The sequence below is a fragment of the Phodopus roborovskii genome, unplaced genomic scaffold (assembly GCF_943737965.1).
Source record: "Phodopus roborovskii unplaced genomic scaffold, PHOROB, whole genome shotgun sequence".
Classification (NCBI taxonomy): domain Eukaryota; kingdom Metazoa; phylum Chordata; class Mammalia; order Rodentia; family Cricetidae; genus Phodopus; species Phodopus roborovskii.
In genome coordinates, this window is record NW_026126461.1 from 13,993,033 (window position 1) to 14,013,451 (window position 20,419).

Below are 20,419 nucleotides of genomic sequence, written 5' to 3' on the forward strand. Positions count from 1 at the left end.
CCTCCTGATCTCCAGCCTCTCCCCACAGAGACCCTCCATAGGAGGATTGTGAAGGTCGGCTTGTCTAAAGAAACGTGAGACCTCCTGTACTCTTCACCAGCCACCGTGTGGTGCAGGCTTTTCAGCACAAGCATGCAAGCGGGCACCATGGAAAGCCTGTGTGGAGCTGAAAGCCAGAATTGACGCCTTGCAGAATTACTTAACATCTGCTTCCTTCTTTGGAAAACAGCTGTGTCACTGCCACTCAAGCCTGGTGTGATATATCTAGCATAAAAATGAAGTGCACTGAAAGCTCTGTGAGTATCTGGGACTCGAGGTCACCACAGTGGTCATCGCGGTCTGTATCCCAGCCTCTCCTGAGACCCACTGTGGGGCATTGTGTAGCACAGGGAGCAGGGCTCAGTGCAAATTAAAGCTAACGTCTCCTGAGGGTTGTTAATTACCACAGCAGGTCGAGAAAGAGCGTTCAGGTGGTTGTCATACCTTTAGCAGTGGGACCTAGTAACACCTCCATTTTTAGCCTGCTAGGACTGGCCCGGATGAAAGCGATATCGTGAACCCCACCAGGGGCAACAGTAGTGTACTGAGAGCAGAGATGGGCTTCACATTTCAAATCACGTTTCCCCTGTACAAATTTCATGTTCCCAATTTGTGAAATAAAGCCCCTCGAGGCGCACACATATATTTGTGTGGTATTTTGTTCCGAGGCTGCAAATCACAGAGACTGAGCTCAGGTGTTAGTTTAATTCTCAGGGTGGATCAACAGTAGCTTTCTGAGGGAACGCCTACCGATTCTCTCCTTTTCCTGCCCCCTCCCATCATTTCTGCCCCCTGTCTTCCGATGTGCCAGGCATTGAACATACAAAGAGTATTTTCCGTTAATGGGAGAGCAGATGAAAGGGATTCAAATATGCTTTCTGTGTTGACCTGTTGTGGAAAAGGTGAAATCCATCCCGAGAAAAGCTAAGTGCTGTGAAAATATATTGACTTTTGGTTCACCAGAGAGATGTCAGGGGTTATGTCCTTAAAACTTTTTGACACACTGGAAGAAGTTAAATAATTCCAATTTCAACTTTCAGAGTCTATTTACTGAAGCTTTTACTAAAAGCAGTTGTCATGCTTCTCCTTAGCAGAGCAGAGAGAGGGCAGAATGCAAACCGCCACATCAACGGGCTGGCAGAAGGCATTTACTGCACACGATCTGGCAGTAGGGGCCTCAGTAAAGACATTTAGGGATCTACAAACAAACAGGAACATCCAGTCATTCCAGTGCCAGTTTTCTTTAAGATTATTGGTTAAAGTCACAAATCACTTGGGAGGTTTGCTTGTTTGGGGGGGTGGGGCGGGAAGAGACCAATGAAGCCTGGGTTGTGACTACCTTGTATGACACAGTGAACATTTAAATTAAATTTGCATGTGTGCCTAATTTCAGTGGACACCCTTTAGTAGGTGTATCACTGTTATATGCGCGCGCGCACACACACACACACACACACACACACACGCACACGCACAAGTTTATTTCTATGAATTTAAATATAATTATTCTTACTTAAACCTGACTTATTTGGGATGGTATCTTTTACCTTTTTAGTTATTTGAAAATTTCACACACGCATATAATGTATCTTGATCAAATCTACCCTCCACACCCTCTTCTCCAATTCCTCCCCAATTCTCCCTACCACTTTTTTTGTACCCAACTACATGTACACTTTTTTTTTTTAAAACCCACTGAGTCCAACAAATGCTGCCTGTAAGTGCATAAGTGTAAGGCAATGCAATGGAGCATCCTTTGCCTCTCAGGAGCTGTATCTCGGAAGAAAACTAACTCTCCCGCCATCAGCTGCCAATTGCTCCTTAGCTGCTTGGTGGGGCTCTATGAGCTCCTCCTATTGCCCACACTATAATTCTGGCTGGAGTGATCTTGTACAGGTCTTGTGCACACGACCACAGCTACCATGTGCGCCTGTGTGATAGCCCTGTTGTTTCTGGCAAATACTATTTTGCTGTCAACATCCATTACCTCTGGCTTATGTCGTCTTTCTGCTCCGTCTTCCTTGATGGGATCATACCTGTTCACAGCTGTGACCTCTGTTGGAACTTGCCAAATAGAATCCGAAGCCATATTAAACTCACAAGCAAGGAGCAAGTCCAGGTAGTTTTGGTGTTGCTGTTTCATACATTTTAAGGTAATTTACTTCCTGGGGAAGATAAAGAGACCAAAGGTGACCTTCAATAAGTTTTGCATAACTCATGTTTTTATGACAGTCATTACAATATACTATCCAAGTAATTTAATAGCGAGTCTAATATTTTCTCAGCATAAAAGCTCACACTATCTGCTATGTGTACTCTCAAATGAAATTGCAATTAATGGTAGATTTAATTGGATTTTAGATTTTTATAGAAGTAGATGTGACGCCATGTCTAATAAGTGGATCAATCATTTGGACTAAACACAAATTGCCGTTTTATTGTTTTCCAGACATACTCTTCATCTGCCCACTTCCCCATACTAGCCCCACAGAATATTCTGTCTTCTCACTCTCTTTTGCTTTCTTTTCTACAAAACGTGTCATCGCTGTTTATTCAAACTTGAGATGTTGTTTGCCTTCCTCCTCTACCCTTCTCTTCTTTGCAATTATCTGTTTCTATGTAACAACCACCCAGCACCTGTTAGGTCAGCGTAACCACTGTGGTCAGACTTTCTCCCTGGACCGTCAGCCCCCTGTTAATGACGTGGAGACTCACCATTAATTATGAAAGCCCAGTTAATAGTGTAGGCTTGTTCCTAACCAGCTCTCATCGCTTAAATCAACCCATTCCATTAATTTACTTTCTGCTTGCTCTGCTGCCTACTTCCCAGCATCCTCTCTGCCCAGAGATCCTGCATAGCTATTGGCCATCCAGCTTTTCATTAAACCAGTCAGTGACGCATCCATACTTGCAAGGGAATAGTCCACAGCATAAATCTTTCCTTAATTGCTCACAAATCTTCAGTTGGAAGAAGATGCAACAGGGACAGCTTTACGTTGTCCCACATGGGGTCAGCCAGTGTAACTCAAAATGGTTTAGTGTTTTTGTCTAGATGCTACTGGCTCTTGGATGGTTACTTAACTGGCCTGTCAGCTGGAGACCTCAGTTCTTCCTATGAAGATCTTTCCATGTGCTTTCTTTCAAAGCGCAGAAGCTGAGTGTCACAGGCTAAATGAAGTAGCCAAAATAAGCCATTTAGCTCACAGGTTTAGGGTCTGAAAGTCTAATGGTAATACCCAGACTGTGACTAGGGTCCCCTTGGCCTCGTCATCTCATGGTGGTTGCCCATGTCACGAGTGCCCGTGAGAAGAAGAGATCACATATTGACATGGTGGACCAGGAGGCAAGGGCTCTATGGTCACTTCCAAGTGTATGCCCTCATGGATCTAAGGACCATCACCTTCAAGATCATTTGAGAGGCAAATTATCATTATCTGCCATGCCCGGTGTATTCAAATCTTACCAGGTCAACTACAACATCTCTAAAATATTCTCCGTATGCGTCTATACTCCCAGTTCTCTTGTGAGGCACAGAAACAGAGCACGGACTTCGCCTGTGGGTCAGATGGAGAGGGCAAAGCCCTGTGACGCCACCAAGGCAGCTTTGAGTCATATGGGGGACTAGATGCTCCCTGAAAGGACCCTGCCAACACCATCATCTTCCCCTGGTTCTCCTGGAAACAGCTGTACACAATGACTGCCCACTGGAATCTAAAGAAGAAAAGTCGTCATAACCGGAGATGTGATGTTTTATATTTATTTACTCATTTATTAGATCTGGAGCAACAAACCCCAACTAGCCTCTATTTGGAATTCTAAAACTCTAAAAGAAAATTAATATATCGAGTTTATTAAATTGACATGTACATGTTTTAAGCTGATTTCATGCATTTGCCCATTTCATCACCCATGTTGGAAGCCTCCCCATTTTTATAACGTATGGAGTAGGGTTTTCACTGATTAAAATTATTATGGGAAAAGATCACTGTTGAGCCTTCATTTTTTATGGCAGTTTAAGTGGAATTAGTCACAATTTATTTGTTTTTGAATACTTAGATTGTAAGCTGCAGCTGTGACCTGCATTTTGGGATGAGGAGGAAGTGGTCTTTGCCACCACAAATCCCTTCATAGTGTGGTAAACAGGAATGTTCTGTGAGCACTGCCTTACTGTTCCAGGAAGTGGGAATAACACAAGCCAGAATCTGACTGAATGCTGAAATGCGCCCTTAATTCAACCAAACAACAGCTCTTGGGGCAAGATGAATGACGTTTCCAATGCAATTAGTAGAAAGGGCACTGAACGGGATTTAGACTGCCGTTCTCTGATTCATGCCTGCTCATGGCTCTATAGGTAACAAACTGTTTTCCTCAATCATGTCACAAAAAGAATCAAAGAGGACAAAAAGAGCCAGTACAGTTTGGTTTGGAATGAATTCTCAATAAATGACACACATTAAAACAAACCAAATACTTTAAAATGCTATAAATAGAGGATTTTTGAAAGGAATGATTTTTATTTATTTATTTATTTATTTATTTATTTATTTATTTATTTTGTTTTGAGATAGGGTTTCTCTGTAGCTTTGGAGCCTGTACTGGAACTCCCTCTATAGACCAGGCTGGTCTCGAACTCAGAGATATGCCTGTCTCTGCTGGGATTAAAGGTGTGCACCAGAGCTGCCTGGCATAAGTGACTTTTTTAGATATACTTTTAGTATGAGTTGAGTACATAATTTTCTGGTTGATGATCATGTAGTCAATTATTTCAGTAAATAGTAAATCATGACTAGAACATGTTCATTTATTTATAAAAAAATTCATTTCCACTTTGATAAACCTTAAGGTTTGAAAACTTCTAAACACCTACTTATGTTTTATGTTTACAATACAATGCTAAGTGAAAGCATTTAGCTGTATTTTTCAAATGTTCTCTGCCAGTCAGGAAAAGGTTACATATAAACAATTTCACAGGCAATCCTTTGAGTACATCCCGGTGACAAATTGGGTTGGTTATTAATCACAATGTGGTGTACCATATAACCCAGAAGGCAGGAAAGAACCCATCCCATTGTGCTCTCCTAGTTGAACAATCCCAGCCAGTAAATAATCTCCAAATTAAATCTTGAAGGAACAGGTACTGCCTTCTTACATAGCATCTTCAACCTTCTCAATTTTCATTCTTACTGTATTTTCTTGCAAATTTCTAAGATAAGAAACAAGCTTGGTATTGATGCTTTGAAAATTCTTCCCTGATCAGGTCAAACGGTATGTGAATTCTACAGTTTTCAAGAACATTTTTACACCAGATAGCTGATGCTGGATAAGGCTAATATATCTAAAGAGATAAAAATGCCAGTCTTGCATCTCATAACATGAGATGAGTTGCCAAAGCTTATTTCAGTTACAGTAGGTAGCTGGAATATATGAACGTGATTTATGAGAAGTTGAAAGCACAGCAGAAACCAAACTAGAACAAAACAAAACAAAAAAATAAGCAAGAAAACTGTGGTGATTTAAACAGAAATGGCCTCGTGGCCCCTTAGGCTCATATGTTTGAAAGCTTAGTCACAAACGACTGACACTATTCGAAAGGATTAGAAGGAGCAGGAGGTGTGGCCTCATTGGAGGAAGCGTGTCACTGGAGGTGGGCTTCGAAATTTCAAAAGCCCATCGCAGGCGCAGTCTCTCTCCTTCTGCCTGTGGATCACGATGCAACTCTGATTACTGCTCCAGTGCAAGCCTGAAGGGCGCCATGCTGCCCGCCATGATGATAATGGACTAAATCTATGAACTGCGAGCCTCCCCCATTTCTCTCGTCATGGTGTCTGTCTCTTCGCAGCAGTAGACCACCAACTAGGAGGGAGTGGGGTACTGCTCTCATGGGCCTGACCATGTTTGCCGGAGGGATATGGAAGACTTTGGAACTTTGGACGAGAAAAGCCTAGGTGTGCTTTAAATGGTGCTAAATGGGCCATCCTAGAAGAGGCATGGAAGACAGTTCTGAGGGTGATTTGGGCTGTGGGTTTCTGGCTCAAGAGTTTTGAGAGGAGAAGAATATTAGTAAGTGGCCTAGAGACCATTCTTGTGGTATTTTGGTGAAGAACATGGCTGCTTTCTGCCCTTGTCTGAAAACATTCTGCCTGAGGCTAAATTGAAGAGTTTTGGATTAATGGCTTTAGCAGCAGAGACTAGTATTGACTGGGAGCGGGGAGGGCTGTCTCCAGCTCCAGCAGCACAGGGCTTTGGGAGGGATCCACAGAGTCTGCATAAACTAAGACTTTTCTATCTGAGGGGGTTTAGGGAAGAAGACGTTCACACACACTCCTGAGGACGTCCTTCTTTGTTCTTTGTTCTTATAATCTTTCTGAGGAGAAAGGAAACACAGGAAAGTTAATGGAGCTGAGTACTATGTTCAAAATACAAAAGCTGAAAGAATGGAGTGAAGGGGGGGATGACCCTGGGGCAAGATTCCACCGGGCTGAGCTTCCGACTGGCGAAGAGGAAGTAAGGAAAAGCTTGACCAGTCAAGGGAAACATCAACAACAAGAGGCTGGTGCAAATGTGTTTGGAGGAAGGGGCCAAATTCCAGCCCCAGCAAAGTGAGCCACTCTGCAAATACTGGAAAACTAACTCAGGTTCTTGGCAAGAGCAGTACGCATTCATAACCTCCGAATAAGTTTTTTTTTTTTTTTTATCCCTTGGGGGATAAAAAGAAACTAAAAGCCAACTTGGCTTGTTGAAGACTGGTAACAGCCCGAGAAAAGTAACTCTAACAATTGGACTCAGGTTCCGGTGGTGTTATGGTTATGACTTTTTGCCTTCTCTGCTCAGTACAGGGTTTACTATGATTATTTACATACTAGAGGCTTAAACGTGTACATAAAAATGGCAGGCAATGTTGTGAAAGAGGGATCGGGATCATGCCATGGAGGCAAGTGGTTGGCAGAGCCTGAGCATTGCCGTGCAAAGCATACAATGATGCGTTCTGGTTTTGCCTTGCATAGGATTGCTAAAGATGAATGGGGCTGATAATCAGACAGATGGTAGGAAGTAGGTATTTATAAAATTCCTACCAAGTGTATAGGACTTTGGAAACACAGTTCTCGCAGTCTGCATGTGTCTGGAGGGGTCACTGTTTCTGGAACAGAATGATAATTCTAGTTCCTGGAAAAAAAAATTCTAGAAATTAAAAAACAAGAGTCGCCAAACCCAAAGTAAAACATTCCCTCCCAAACTATAGCCTATTTGCTATTTTCTAGATCTATTTCTTTCTAAATCCATACCTAATGTAGCACTGTTAGAACAGCAAAGAAAGGACACAAACTCTGAGATTATTAGGGATAGCAGAGCTGTTGCAGTGGGTTATGCTTGTGTCTTTACAAATAAACCCTGAAGGTTAGAGCACATTCTTTCCTTCACGTGGTGGTGTTTCAAACATGGAGCCATCACCCGCACCTGCCATTCAGGGTTTCCAATCCTAGTACAGTGCATGTTTGACTCTCCATTTTACATGTTCTGTTAAAAAGGAGACACTCCCCTGCTTTGTGTCACGTCCCTGAGAAATTACCCACTGCCATGGATTTGCTATTATAGTTCCCAATAATTCCGTCACAGTTCAAACTTTCATGTTTCCTATTTGTGGTTTCTTTTTTTGATGCATAGAAGTTTTAAATTTTAACAACGGAAAATTATAATTTTTCATGTGTTTCCTTGTTTCTAGAACATTTCTTCCTATCCTGGAATGAAAAACAAAATAAAACAAAACAAAAACAAAAACAAGACAAAAAAAAAAAAAAAAAAACAAAAAAAAAACAAAAAACTTTCCATTTTCTTCCCTTAGCTTTGAATGGTTTCAAATATCAAAGATTTTAGTTGTCTTGGAATATGCTTCTGATTCAACTGATATAAAAATTTAATGGAATTAGATTTCTTATGTCCACACAAATAAACAATTGTCTGTTTCTTTTCTATTTAACTGTTTCTTTTGGATTTATAGAATATTGTTTAATTTTTATAAAGTAATTGAAGACTATTATAAACCTTGAGTTATTATGTATTAACTTTGTATCATCATATTTATTTGTACAAAGAATTGTATTGGCAGCATTTTAGCTGAAACTGATCTGATTACTAGAGACTAATACACGATTTAGTTTTTATTCATGAACATTGTGTACCTCTTTATCTTTTAGGACTTTAAAACTAATTAATAATTCTTAGCAATTTTCTATATAAGCCATGCACATCTTTTGTTAGAATTATGCCTGGGTAGTTTTCAAATATTATAATGGCACTATGTCCTAAATTATGTTTTCCAGTTGGTTATTGTGGATGTCTAGAGAAAAATGTTATTGATTTTGTTTGCTTACTACTATCAATTTACAATATTTAATGGCACACATTTTAATTAAAAAACAGTCATGTCACTGACTCAAATTCCAATAATGTCTTGTCTGTCTCGATATAAACACACATTAATAATTCATTACGTAGCAGTGCTAACTTGTAAGTTGTTCTTTTATTTTAAGGTCATAACATATTGGACCCTCATTGGGTGAAGACTTAATGACCTCATCTAGTGGGGGTTTAAAGCTATTTACTTTAAAAAAATGAAAACAGCAATCAATGTTGGTGTTGTAAATGCCGAGACAGATCAAGGATTAATCTGAGACTTCAAAATTAATTATCTCTTTGGCTTTTATTCTTTTAGCTTCAGAATTCTAATGAGGTTATCCTTATAGGACCAATGTACAACCTCCCATGCTGGAACCAAACTGTATATGAGGAAATTTAATTTTCAAGATTGTTACCCAGGGAGTCATAACAGGCCCAGCTGTTTCAAAAGCCAAGGTTATTAGCAACTGGCTTGAGCCAGTCTATGTGACTTCTACAATAATGTGGTTCCGAGTCTACACCGGAAGGACTGTTGTATGCCTACGGACCCTTGGACTCAGGCCTATTTTATATCTTACTAGAGCTATTTCTTTGTGGAAGACATGACATCTTGTATATATTTCAACTCAATTTCAAAAGGACCCATGTTGGAACATCTTTTTTAATAATTTGAAAGAAATATTAAGTCTAAAATATGCTCAAGGTGGATTATTAATATAAATATTAGAAGTTTTATATTTATGTTGTAAGTGTCTTGCTTGCATGCATGTCTGTGCGCTATGTATGCCTGGTGCCTGCAGGGGCCAGAAGAGGGTGCTGGATCTCCTGGAACTGGAGTCCCACATGGTTGTGAGCTAGCATGCAGAGCCTGCTTCCTCTGCAAGAGCAGCAAATGCTCTTAACCGTTTAGCCACCTCTTCAGATCTCTCCATGCGCCCTTTAAAATGTATCCGTGCTCCCTTTAAAATGTAAAATACATGTGGGGAGCTTTTTCATCTTTTGGGTGGGAAACTCTTTCAAATGATCAACAGAAACTCTAAGGGTAAAGGCTGACTAAACATCTCCATAGAACTTTAAAAAGTCAACTGAAAGGATAGTGTCATGTTTTGGCAAACATTTTAAAATGATAATGCCTTCCTTCAGTGTAATTATGAACAAAGATGTCAATAATAGGTAGTCTGTAGTGATGCTTGCAAATATATTTGGAATAAACTCTTTCTCTCTCCCTCCCTCTCTCTCTCATGTATGTGTGTCCCCAGAAATTCTACTACATAAGGAACTATAGGAGTGCAATGACAACAATAGTATTTAAAATATTTAAAAATTAACAAAAATGTAAATGTCTCTCTGTTGATAAGCAAACTGAAACCTAATATAACATACATTTATAGAATTTTGTGCCACCATTAATACTGATCTACAGAATATTTGAAGATCTTTAAACACTTTGTTTAAACATTTTATTAACCTTATTATAAAACTCTTGGAAATAAAAAACATCTTACACCCAAATTCAAGTTAAGCTTCATTGCTTCAGAATGCCTATCCTAACTGAATAGCTGTTCATCAAAATGTGTAGACTTTGGGCCTAGTTAGTCTTTTTGGTTAATTTAAAAAATCCTTGTAATATATCCAGTTATTTAATGCAATACCACAACTAAGGAAAAAGTCTCAGAATAGTATAAAGGCCAGAAAGCAAATTGTAAATTGTTATAAGTTACACAATTTAGTTTTGATTTTGTGCAAAAGGAAAACACTTGCCTAGGATTGTTTTTCTTACGATCATGATACAGGCTGAAGACTGCACCCCACATTCATAGGTTGAAGTTCTAGCTCCCAGTACGATGGCATCCAGAAGTGAGGCTGCAGGTAGGTGACTAGGGTTAGCAGAAGTCGTCATGAAAGCGGGGTCTTTACAGAGGGCTTAATGCTTTTAAGAAGAGTACTAGAGAGGACTCTTTCTGTATGTCCTTCTCTCTCTCTCTCTCTCTCTCTCTCTCTCTCTCTCTCTCTCTCTCTCTCACACACACACACACACACACACACACACACTGTCCTGGCTGGCTGGCACCTTGATGAGGGATTCCTGGTTCTACAACTGTGAAAGAAAGAACAGCCACGACCACTGGTAAGAGACTCAGTCTGTGGTGTTATGTCACAGATCCCTAAACAAATGAATACAAATGAAGCAACACTGACTTGCTTATCATGGTCTCTAAATTTTCTGTGATAGACATATTGCATTTAGAAAACGAAAGGCTGTTTGAAGATCTACTGTTAAGATATCAGAAAGCTCTCCGGCATATGGATGATTCTGTAGGAAACTCAGCGTTAATTACAGCAGTCATGTAAATCCTGCCTATAGCTACCTCAACATATCTTTGTTCATTTTCTCCATTCACGAGGCATTTGACCTACAGTCAAGTTTAGCAAGGTAAATCTAATACTTCTTAGTGTGGAAACTACGATTGATTAGGCTTCTAAGATAACACTGACAGGAAGGTCTGCTTCCCCCCCCACTTGACTGTAATTACTATTTGGAAACATTGACTATCTTGTTATATGTTCAGTTATAGTGGATAATTAGTATTCTGTCTTAGAATTGCATGTATAATTGTGATGAAATTGTTATTTTCTCACCCAAGACATTTTATAATTATGTTTTCTAGTTTTTTTTTTTTTTTTTTGTTGTTGTTGAAATTTCTAAGCTAAGAAGCAACTTTAAGCAAACACTACCTTTCCTATTGTAACATAACTGCCTATGTCAAAGGTGAGGTTCTACATCAGGACATTACATGATGGTTAACACATAACACATGCTTGTGTGCACAAACACACGCACGCGCTTTGTCAGTTTTAGTTCCATCGTCTCAACATCCCCACAGGCATGCTGCTGAGATAAGGAATGTTTCACTGTGGCGTCAGGGCTGTCACCAGCAGGCTGAGAAGCATGGGAGGCAGGACATCTTCTCCTCAGGGACAGGACTGAACAGTCAAGATGTCTGTCTGACCCAATAATGTCTGTTCATTGCTCAAACTACCTGCTCCCTACATTGTGATGATCATATACTTATAATTATATGCCCTTCCTTACCAAAGTGCAAACCAGGTAATTTGCATCCCCAGACTTTCTACATTAAGATGCAGGAATGAGACTCCACTTCCTCTAACCACACTGTCTTTGGGAGATAGGTTTAGGGGGACCACATCAGGAGGCAATACACCTAAGCATGTCAATCTTTTGATGAGCCAGGTATTCAAAGAGTCATTTCCTGATGGATAGGGTGATAATGCTTCTGCCATCTAGTTTCAGGTGCTTTAATACCACAAACTAACATCCACAGAGTTTCTGTTACAGAGGTGGTTGGGTATTCTCGGCGATGATGCTCAGGTTTGTGCCCTGGCCCTACCAGATAGTCTGTAAAACATCTAATAGTCTTCATCGGTTCCATTCCCCTTCAGATTTACAGAAAGTATTCTGTAGTTAGAATTAAGAAGTCCAATCAATACGATAAGAGCTCTTCCTCTTTAGAACAAAACAGAACCTAACCTCAGTGGGTTTGACAGCAACAATCCTGTTTACAGACATGGAAGGGGAAATGTCATGTGAAACAGTATGGTGTGTTCATTTTCAGAGCTTCGGTAATCAAAAGGAAAAGAACTTTCCAGACAGAGAATTCCTCCCCGCTGCAGTTACCAGCAAAATTCATTCTTCCTGCCTCCTTGGTTTCACAAACAACTGGAGGATTCAGACAGAACCTTGGAATGGGTGGCTTCCCTCGTTAACACATTTGGTCTTGGCAGAACTTGACACCATTTACTGGGTTCTTAGCCACTTACTCCCCCTACGTGGAACTGTCCTGAATGCCTGCCTCATGCTGCATGCAGGGTTGACTGTAGCCAGAGGTTATCCTCAACAGCAACACCAGCAAGGGAGTATTCTCTGACACGTGCCTGTTCATGATGAAAGATGTGAGAACCAGACACATCTCTGCTCTCAGGGACAACAGAGAAGCGTCAGGCTGGAATGGCTGAAGTTGGAATTTGAAGAGATTGTGATTACAATAATAAACACTGTATGACATATCAGACTGGCTATATCCCAAAAATAACTTTTATTTTTTTTCACCCGGTAGATTGCTCTGCCACCATAAACATTTGTATTTTAAGAAGGCTATTATTTTTTTATGTAAAATTTATTGGACAGTTGCTGTATGCCAGTATTGAGACTTTGTGTCCTGTCCTCATTAATTGCTCTTGACAGCATGGAGCAGATACTGTCAACTGTACTTAGAGGTGAAGTGATTCCCAGGGAGGTTAGTTAATTGTCCAAAGAAGTACAGCTACTAAATCACAGAGGTGGGGCCTGATGCTGGGTGAAACACAAAGATCCTTTCGGTGAATTATGAAGGCCATGAGTCATCTCAATAACAGTTTTGTATCAAGAGTCAGAAGAATAAAGTATGGCACATACACCACAATGCTCATCATGTGTGTACCGACAAAAAGCTTGGAAAAGAACTTCACACCCTTCTTGCTTTTGTGTCTAAGAATCTAAGACAACCAGTTGACTGGGAGGAAGAATGTTGGAGGGAGGAGATGGGGGTGGGGTATATGTGCACACGTACGTATCTGCAATCATTTTGACGAGACAAGCAAAACAAGTTAGGAAACACAGACATTAGCAGAAGGTGGGAACCCTCCCGGACCCAGGTATACTCTGAAAAGGAACTCTTCGCTTTCTGCATTAAAAGGAGAGATGTGCTAACACATGCATAGGATAAGACAGTCAGGATTTCCATCCCTGGGAAGTGCACATCAAGAAAGGCGGAGGAAATGGGGTCAGTACTTCCTCCATTACCCCCAGGGCAAGGGGCAGGTCCTCATGCGCCTCCAGGGGCAGGTTTGGATTGAGTCCTTTTTTCACTTTCTAAAGAGTGAATGATAGGAAAGGAGAGACACAAAGGGAGGGTAAATACAGCTCAGGGAAGACAGGCGGGGATGATGGTGGTTCCGGGTGGGGGTTTCCCCAAATGAGGACAGGGGAGTGACTCACTGAGGAGATGCTTATGCTGTGTGATTTGAGGAGAGAAAGAAAAAGATACCTAGTGAGATACCTTGTGACAGGGTTCAAAAGCAGAGTTCCTGTCACGAGGTATCTTTGTTTTTTTAATTAGGGAAAGGGATCATGAAAAGGGGAAAAGGGGGTGGCCTCTGGAGACAGGAGCAGCAGGAGAGAGGAGAAAGGAAAGGGGGAAGAGAGAGAGAGGGGGGGGGAAACAGACTGAGAGGGGGAGACACTGTGTCAGGTTTTGTTCCCTCGGTTCCTTAGTTCCTTGGTAGATCATGATTTGTCCTATGAAGTGATGTGCACAGTGGAAAACTAAAGATTTCCTGCCAACCGCCACATGAATGCTCACGGAAATGGTCCCAGAGGCCCTGACGGGCAGCCTGACTTTGCAGAGATCTCATGAGAAATCTCGAGAAAGAACCATCAAGCTTGCATTGTTGGCCCTCAGAAATGGTGCAGCGATGAGCATTTGTTGTCTGAATTTGGGGGTATCCAGCAATCTGTATAACCAATCCTGAAGAAATGGTAGACGCTATAGGTTCCATGGAAGAAACATTCACGGAAGTCATCCAGGACAGAGATGAGGTTAAGGGTCACAGAGGTTATATATCTGTCCTTCTGAAATCTCAACAGAAGCTCACTTTGGATTCTAAGAACATCTAAGTTGTGTCCATTTTCTGTTGATTCAGACTTTTGATTTCAGATGGAAAGCCATGGTATGTCAGAAGTCTACCACTGAAGTCCTAGATCCCTCTGTACTGCCCAAGGTAGAAGGGGTGTGAATGGGCAAGTGCTCTGAGGTGAGACTGGATGTCTTTATAGGGACGATATGGGTTTTTGACAGACTTAAGGTGGTTCTGGAGTTCCCCCTCACAATGGTATAATGTTTCTTTATTTTATAAAATGTTCATACAGTATTTTTTGGTCCAATTCCTCCCAGATCTTCCCTACCTCCCTGCCCACTCAACTTTGTTCTTTTTCTCTTTCTTTCAAATCAATCAATCAATCAATCAATCAATCAATCAATCAATCAATCAGAACAAAAAACCCAAGAAACATAAAAACCCATAAAACACAAACTGAAACATAGAAGCAAATGACTAATAAGACAAAAAATGTCAGAACAAAGCAAATGAAACAAAGAGTCCTAGAAACCCCTCTGGAGTCCACTTTGGGTTTACCAGCAGCTCTTGGGGCCCCGCCTCTCCAGGAGTGTGGTTGATACACTCAGGGAAAGTCCAATGGACAAAACTGCTTTTCCCTTCACCAGCAGCTTTCAGTAGCCGGTAGCTTCTTGGGGGAGGGGTGGGACTCTGTGTCTGCTTCCTCAGGCAGTGCAGCTAACATTTCCAATGGCTATACCAGTGACCTTGTGCTGTTTTCTATGAATTCTTGCTGTGTATATTACCTCCTCGGCTGGCATTACTATCACTTTTATGCTAAAGATGAGCACACAGGGGCGTGACCTGCTCACATCATGGGCCATGTGTCTCTTAAACGACAAGGCCAAGGCATGAGTTGGCCAGGCCAGTGGCAACGCCAGGCCTCTAAACTACGCGGTGATCCCAAGACAATATTGCAACCTGGCAGCTTGTCAGTTTTAGCAGTCAGCCCATTTGGAGGTAGAGGTGTGTGCTTATTCGCACAGAACTCCCAATCCTCTGTGGCTGACTCCGGTACTCAAGCTAAAGAGTCCAAAAATTCAGTTTTCCCATATATCCCACTCAAGTACTCTACTAAAAGAAAATAGTGACTATTTCATTAAAAAGTAAACCCATGGATACACACGGCTTTCTCGACAGTACCCAAGTCTGTTGTATCTCATCTAAGATTGTCCACGTGATCCCCCGCGAATCCTTTCCCACTGCACCCGGCTGTATGATGGAATGCTTTAATTTGCTCCACACGGAGCCCAGTGGCTCCTCCGTTTTATGTTATTTATGCCACATGCTGTCCACTTTCATACGCTGTTTTATTTCATAAAGCACTTTAGGTACCGGTTCATATGAAAGATGTTATTTGAGATCACGTTATATTGCAAGCTACATTATCATAATTTCCTCCTTGCTTCGGTCCTATGTCTTAGACGGTTGCATGATGTTTGATGCAGTGCTGAAATTTAAATGGAAAGAGTATCAGACTTGATGCTCATGTATTACTTATTGAGTCCGCTCGTGGAGCAATCCACTGTTGAATTCTGTTTTCAATATATTCCACGGCCTGCTCTGACATACGTCTTCCTCGTTTCATGGGGGAAGATCTGCACTGTGTGAGCAGGAAGCTCTTTGGCTGTTAGGCTGGTATCACAGGGTGCAGAGCTGCAGTTATGGATCTCTGTTTGTCGGTTTGGTTTGGTAATGCACTCTGCTGTCTGTCCATTCTGCTCTTCTGCTGCTTATTTGTTCTGGATCCCTTTAATACTTCTGAATACCAAGGGAAAGAAAAAGATTGAAGTGGCTGTTTGGGTGATCTTTGGTAGTAGATCTTGTTGGAGATGTAACAAGGCAGAAAAAGAAATTCTACTTTGCAGACAAGGCTGGCAATGGTAGCTGAATTTTGGGCATGTTATATGTACGCATTGCAGATATCCTGGCAGCCAGGAGCCAAGGAACACCACAAAGCCACACCACACAACAAACCTCACATAAGAGATGTATTGGGAGGGGAAAAATCCAGGTGCGGGGTTGGGTGAGAAACAGCAGCAAACTGAACAGGATGCAGGGCTTATATAGAGTTTCTTGAGAAGGGGGTGGAACTTTCCAGGGTGAACTTTGCTTGGATTTCATGTCTGGAGATTAGGCTTTTTACTCTGTGTAGAGTGGGTGGGTGGGTGGGTAGAGTCCAGCAGTTAGTGCAGTTAGAGTATATTACTATGGGTGGAACCTGTCAGTTGGAGGTCTGAGGGGGAGGGGCCTGACCACTCATATGGCTCAAGGGGCTTACAGTATGGGTTTGTGTACTTATGTTAATTAACCTCCAAGTGTTGAGCACGAGTTGCCTACTTTACTTTCCTAGGATAGTTGCTATGACCACATTACAACAGATGATCATAATGCCATTATCACCCACAGAAAAATCTCACTGTCATTTAGGTTTTGGTGGGAAGGTGATAGTCTAATAACTGGTGGCATATGAAACCTTGGTTCTCTGTTCCAAGTTCTGTGTTCTGAACCCATCTTGCAGTTTAAGGCTTAAGGTTACCTCCTGTCTCAGCTCCCGGAGCATCCTGTGTCTAGGGGTCCTTTGGCAGCGAATGTGCCCCAAACTATAGCAAATACATGTTGAGAGGAGACAGTTCTTGGTTCATGTTTCTCTCTCCCTACTATATTTGGCACAATTTCCTGTAAAAATCATGTATGGTGAAGTGCTTTAATAACTATTTATTAAAATCATTTTCTCTAAACACTATTAGCCAGTGTAATATGACTGATACATAAACAACAGATTCTTCTAATCATCCTTGATATTAGGGTAGAGAGAACTGAAAAAGATCTAGAAAACTTCTAACGCAACCCAGATTTCATATGGGTTAGAGGCCTTAGGGGGAGTCTGGACTCCACATCTATTGTGAATAGAATCTTGGGAAAACGGCTTTCCATTTTTGAGTTAAAATATTTTGACAGCGTCTCTGAATATTAAATGAGGTGATGGATTAAAAGATGTTCTGTACAGCTTTAACTGTTCTTTTTGTGTTCATTCAGGAACCCCTGTCTGGTTTTCTCGGGGTCCTCCATGAATTCCCGGGCCTTACACTCTCTGCCTCCTCTTCTGCGATCCCCAAAGATCTGGGGGAGGAATTTGATGGAGGCATCCCATTTAGGGCTGAGTGTTCTAAGGTCTCTCACACTCTGCATAACGTCTGGCATGGGTCTCTGTATTTGCCCACATCTGCTACAGCAGGAAGCTTCTCTCATGACACTGATCTATGAGCATGCAGAGTGTCACTAGGAGTCATTTATTGCTACTTTAAACGTTATTATTATTAAGAACAGTGATATTTGGTTTTATTCTAGGTCCCCAGACTAGGTTCTCGGTTGCCTTCGCAGTGTCGGATATGCGTTTCATCTTGTGGGGTGGGCCTCAGGTTAAGTCAGATCCTGATTGGCTACACCCACAACCTTTGTGGTACAGTTGCACAAGCGTGTCTTGTGGGCGGGACAGGGTATAGACCAGAGGTTTGGGGGCTGCAGAGTTCCTTCCTGTACCAAGAACACAGGCGTGAGGGCCCTATGCAGACACCAGCTCGGCCTCTCCGTGCTCACTCGGTGAGCTGTGTGTTGTGTTCAGCAATGGGACAGTGCTGCTGCCAGTTTACAGGGATTACAGGTTCTGTGTTTTCAGTTGGCGCCAGAATCAGATTTCCACATGCAGCTGGGATGTAACCGAGTGTCAGAAGACACTTTCCGGGCAGATCTCGGCTTTTCTTACATCACAGGCAGTGCATCCTTGCACTTTGGTTAGTGATAATTTGAAATATAATAATTAGAGCTGAAATTTTGAAAGGACCTCAAGGGTCTGTCGTTCAGCAGCCGACCTTGTTGTTGGGATGAAGAATTGGAAAGAGCTGCTCCACCGTGCTGTGTCACCCTAACGGGATAAGGCGTGTGGAAATATTTTTGTCAGGGAGCTATGCATACCTCATTACCGTTGTCACGTGCCCCCTCGGTGTCCAGGAAGAAAGGATCTCTCATGCAAATGCCATGTTGAATCACAGGAGTGGCTGGCTCGGTGTAAGACTCTCAGAAAACAGCGTCCACTCGCAACACTTCGTTTGAAACTATGTATAAATGTGTGTGGGTTTGTGTGTGTGCACAGGTGCCCACAGAGGCCATAGGCTTTAGACCACTGCAACTGGAACTATAGGTAGCCGTGGTGCTGGGAACTGAACTCAGGTCCTCTGGAAGAGCAAATCTGGATCTTAACCTCAGAGCCCGCTCTCCAGCCCCAACATTAACTATTATTTTTACAAGCATGATGATCCTTTTATAATACCATTTCCTTTTCTCCAAAATTCTATATTTACTTTCCCATTTTTTTCCCCTAAAGGCCATGCGTGTGTACTGGCTGCCATTTCTATTTCTTTCCTGTCTCTGGGACCTCCCTACATCCCTCCTTCCTTTCACATGCATCAACCATACGGACTCTCACAAATAAATGCTCTGAATTAGGAGAAACTTGGTCAGGAATTCTTTAGTTGCCCCCTAGGGAAAGCGGCTGAGTTCTCACTGCCCGGGCCTCCCTTTAAGAACTTTTCTATAAAAGAAAATGGTCCTGAATCGTAACTCTTACACCACTTTATTTTACTCAGCTCCTTCTGCAGGAAAAAAAAAAAAATCTACACAGAAAGAATCACAAATCGGCACCTAATAAAAGAAATCCAGCACACATTAAAATACTAGAATGCCAGATGGTGGAGTTTAAGTATTATCCAACTACTGTTTATCCTACCCAGTGCTCATTTTAAATTCAACATTTTTGAGAATTATTCACAGAGCCACAGTTGTACTTCATGCAGCTAACAAGCTTGGTTTGGAGTGAATTACCAGAGTGCACCCATCATTCCCGTACTTCTCTGGTTATTGTTAACTTGAATCACAACTATTAGTTAAAGTTGAGAGACTTTCGAAGCAAGTCAGCATCAAGCAACCGTGGACAAGAATTGGTTCAGCCATCTGTGAGGAGGGCAAGTCGCTAAAGCTTACATGTCCCACCATCGGATGCAGGGGTCCACAGCTGCCAGTCACACATCTGTTTGCCGAGTGTGCCTGCCCGCCAAGTGTGCCCGCCGAGTAGGCAATTCTTGCTTTGTCTCAAGTGACTGTGTGTGGTATAACTTTTGTTTGTTTGTTGGTTTTTGTTTTCCAAGACAGGGTTTCTCTGTGTAGCTTTGGAGCCTGTCCTGGAACTCACTCTGTAGACCAGGCTGGCCTTGAACTCACAGAGATCCCTCTGTCTCAGCCTCCCGAGTGCTGGGATTAAAGGCGTGCGCCACCAACGCCCAGCTTGTGGTGTAACTTTTAAGTGAATGTAACAAACAGTTTCATCTTCCACACTTTCCTATATGACTCACTGGAAAAAAATCAACGAAGCCATCTGCAAGCATAGCACAGACCCTGTGCAGTCACAAGGCTTTCCATCAGGGCACGTGGAGGTGGCTGACCTCCACCAGACACCCGTCTCTACCACATATGCTCCCCTGCCACAAGTCATTAAGAGAAGGATTAGGAGACCTTTTACAAGAACAACATCCATTCTGATGCTAACAGCTAATGCTTTGACAGCTTGAAACGCTTTTTGCTCCCTGTTTAAAATTAATCTGAATGAAAAGGGTTGAATTCAGCGTGACACATCCTCAATGCCTGAAGACTTTTATGTGGGGGTAGAGGGGGGCACTAAAATTTCTTTCTGATTTTGTTCTTGAATTTCCCAAATACATTAAGGCAATATCACCTTCCAGCTTAGTACTGCTTTTTCTCCTGTGGAGGCTTGCTGTGTGTCTGAGTGCTGTTCTGGGGGCTCGCCTGCAGGGGGCCCCCTAGCTCATACATGGGGAAACACCCCAGAAAAGTTAGCTGCACAGCCCAGAATCATGACTTGGCGCCACCCCGTATCAGAGGCTTATTATGTTTTTCCTACTGCAACATGCCTCCCCCTTGGGTGTAGTAGATGAGAAACCATTGAAGGAGGTTTATAGTCACACTTTAGATTGATATCCCAGAGATGAAACCACAACATATTTTTCAAGATACCCGCTACAAAGCGTATCTTAGGGTGTATGCCCTTTATGCCCAAACCTCTTACAGTTTGTGACTCCACTCACAACACCTTATAGCAGAGGCTCTCAACCTTCCCAATACTGAGACCCTTTAGTAGAGTTCCTCATGTTGTGGTAACCCCCACCCACAAAATTATTTT